The sequence below is a fragment of the Brassica napus genome, unplaced genomic scaffold (genome assembly GCF_020379485.1).
Source record: "Brassica napus cultivar Da-Ae unplaced genomic scaffold, Da-Ae ScsIHWf_1454;HRSCAF=2044, whole genome shotgun sequence".
NCBI lineage: Eukaryota > Viridiplantae > Streptophyta > Magnoliopsida > Brassicales > Brassicaceae > Brassica > Brassica napus.
Window position 1 is genome coordinate 145604 of NW_026014868.1, and position 3417 is coordinate 149020.

A 3417-nucleotide genomic window follows, 5' to 3' on the forward strand; every position below is an offset into this window, starting at 1 on the left:
GCCCACGTGGGCCAAAATCACACAAACGTGCTGATATGTGTACTGATGGACAGCCACGAACGTCCTGTGTGTGCTGACGGACACACACGGACACAGACGGATAGCCACGGACGTCCTGTGTGTGCTGACGGACACACACGGATGTCCTGCTTGTGCTGACGGACACCCTCGGACGTCCTGTGTGTGCTGACGAACACACACGGACACACACGGACGGCCACGGACGTCCTGTGTGTGCTGACGGACAGCCACAGACAGCCACAGACGTCCTGTGTGTGCTGGCGGACAGCCACAGACGTCCTATGTGTACTGAACAGACAGCCCACGTGGGCCAAAATCACCCAAACAGTCCACGGGAAGGGCCAGCGTGCTGAGTCCAAGGACCAACGTTCTGATGGACTGATGGACTGCCACGGATGTCCTGTGTGTGCTGACGGACACACACGGACACACACAGACAGCCACAGACGTCTGTGTGTGCTAACGGACATACACGGATGTCATGTTTATGCTGACGGACACCCACAGACCTCCTGTGTGTGCTGATGGACACACATGGACAGCCACTGACGTCATGTGTGTGCTGACGGACAGCCACATACAGCCATGGACGTCCTGTGTGTGCTGGCGGACACCCACGGACGTCCTGTGTGTACTGAACAGACAGCCCACGTGGGCCAAAATCACCCAAACAGTCCACAGAAAGGGACAGCGTGCTGAGTCCAAGGACCAACGTGCTGATATGTGTACTGATGGACAGCCACGAACGTCCTGTATGTGCTGACGGACACACACGGACAGCCACGGACGTCCTGTGTGTGCTGACGGACACACATGGACAGCCACGGACGTCCTGTATGTGCTGACGGACACACACGGACGTCCTGTTTGTGCTGACGGACACACACGGACGTCCTGTTTGTGCTGACGGACACACACGGACGTCCTTTTTGTGCTGATGGACACACACGGACGTCCTACGTGTGCTGACGGACACACACAAACGTCCTGTTTGTGCTGACGGACACACACGGACGTCCTATGTGTGCTGACGGACACACACGAACACACACGGACGTCCTGTTTGTGCTGACGGACACCCTCGGACGTCCTGTGTGTGCTGACAAACACACACAGACACACACGGACAGCAACAGACGTCCTGTGTGTGCTAACGGACAGCCACGGACGTCCTGTGTGTGCTGACAAACACACACGGACACACACGGACAGCAACATACGTCCTGTGTGTGCTGACGAACAGCCACAGACAGTCATGGACGTCCTGTGTGTGCTGACGGACACACACAGACACGAACGGACAACCACAGACATCCTGTGTGTGCTGATGGACAGCCACGGACGTCCTGTTTGTGCTGGCGGACACCCACGGACGTCCTGTGTGTACTGAACAGACAGCCCACGTGGGCCAAAATCACCCAAACAATCCACGGGAAGGGCCAGCGTGCTGAGTCCAAGGACCAACGTGCTGATATGTGTACTGATGGACAGCCACAGACGTTCTGTGTGTGCTGGCGGACAGCCATGGACGTCCTATGTGTACTGAACAGACAGCCCACGTGGGCCAAAATCACCCAAACAGTCCACGGGAAGGGCCAGCGTGCTGAGTCCGAGGACCAACGTGCTGATATTTGTACTGATGGACTGCCACGGATGTCCTGTGTGTGTTGACGGGCACACACAGACACACACAGACAGCCACAGACGTCCTGTGTGTGCTAACGGACACACACGGATGTCATGTTTATGCTGACGGACACCCACAGACGTCCTATGTGTGCTGATGATGGACACACATGGACAGCCACTGACGTCCTGTGTGTGCTGACGGACAGCCATGGACGTCCTGTGTGTGCTGGCGGACACCCACGGACGTCCTGTGTGTACTGAACAGACAGCCCACGTGGGCCAAAATCACACAAACGTGCTGATATGTGTACTGATGGACAGCCATGAACGTCCTGTGTGTGCTGACGGACACACACGGACACAGACGGATAGCCACGGACGTCCTGTGTGTGCTGACGGACACACACGGATGTCCTGCTTGTGCTGACGGACACCCTCGGACGTCCTGTGTGTGCTGACGAACACACACGGACACACACGGACGGCCACGGACGTCCTGTGTGTGCTGACGGACAGCCACAGACAGCCACAGACGTCCTGTGTGTGCTGGCGGACAGCCACGGACGTCCTATGTGTACTGAACAGACAGCCCACGTGGGCCAAAATCACCCAAACAGTCCACGGGAAGGGCCAGCGTGCTGAGTCCAAGGACCAACGTTCTGATGGACTGATGGACTGCCACGGATGTCCTGTGTGTGCTGACGGACACACACGGACACACACAGACAGCCACAGACGTCTGTGTGTGCTAACGGACATACACGGATGTCATGTTTATGCTGACGGACACCCACAGACGTCCTGTGTGTGCTGATGGACACACATGGACAGCCACTGACGTCATGTGTGTGCTGACGGACAGCCACAGACAGCCATGGACGTCCTGTGTGTGCTGGCGGACACCCACGGACGTCCTGTGTGTACTGAACAGACAGCCCACGTGGGCCAAAATCACCCAAACAGTCCACAGAAAGGGACAGCGTGCTGAGTCCAAGGACCAACGTGCTGATATGTGTACTGATGGACAGCCACGAACGTCCTGTATGTGCTGACGGACACACACGGACAGCCACGGACGTCCTGTGTGTGCTGACGGACACACATGGACAGCCACGGACGTCCTGTATGTGCTGATGGACACACACGGACGTCCTGTTTATGCTGACGGACACACACGGACGTCCTGTTTGTGCTGACGGACACACACGGACGTCCTTTTTGTGCTGATGGACACACACGGACGTCCTACGTGTGCTGACGGACACACACAAACGTCCTGTTTGTGCTGACGGACACACACGGACGTCCTATGTGTGCTGACGGACACACACGGACACACACGGACGTCCTGTTTGTGCTGACGGACACCCTCGGACGTCCTGTGTGTGCTGACAAAGACACACAGACACACACGGACAGCAACAGACGTCCTGTGTGTGCTAACGGACAGCCACGGACGTCTTGTGTGTGCTGACGGACACACACAGACACGAACGGACAACCACAGACATCCTGTGTGTGCTGATGGACAGCCACGAACGTCCTGTGTGTGCTGGCGGACACCCATGGACGTCCTGTGTGTACTGAACAGACAGCCCACTTGGGCCAAAATCACCCAAACAATCCACGGGAAGGGCCAGCGTGCTGAGTCCAAGGACCAACGTGCTGATATGTGTATTGATGGACAGCCACAGACGTCATGTGTGTGCTGACGGACACCCACGGACGTCTTGTGTGTGCTGACGGACACACACGGACACACACGAA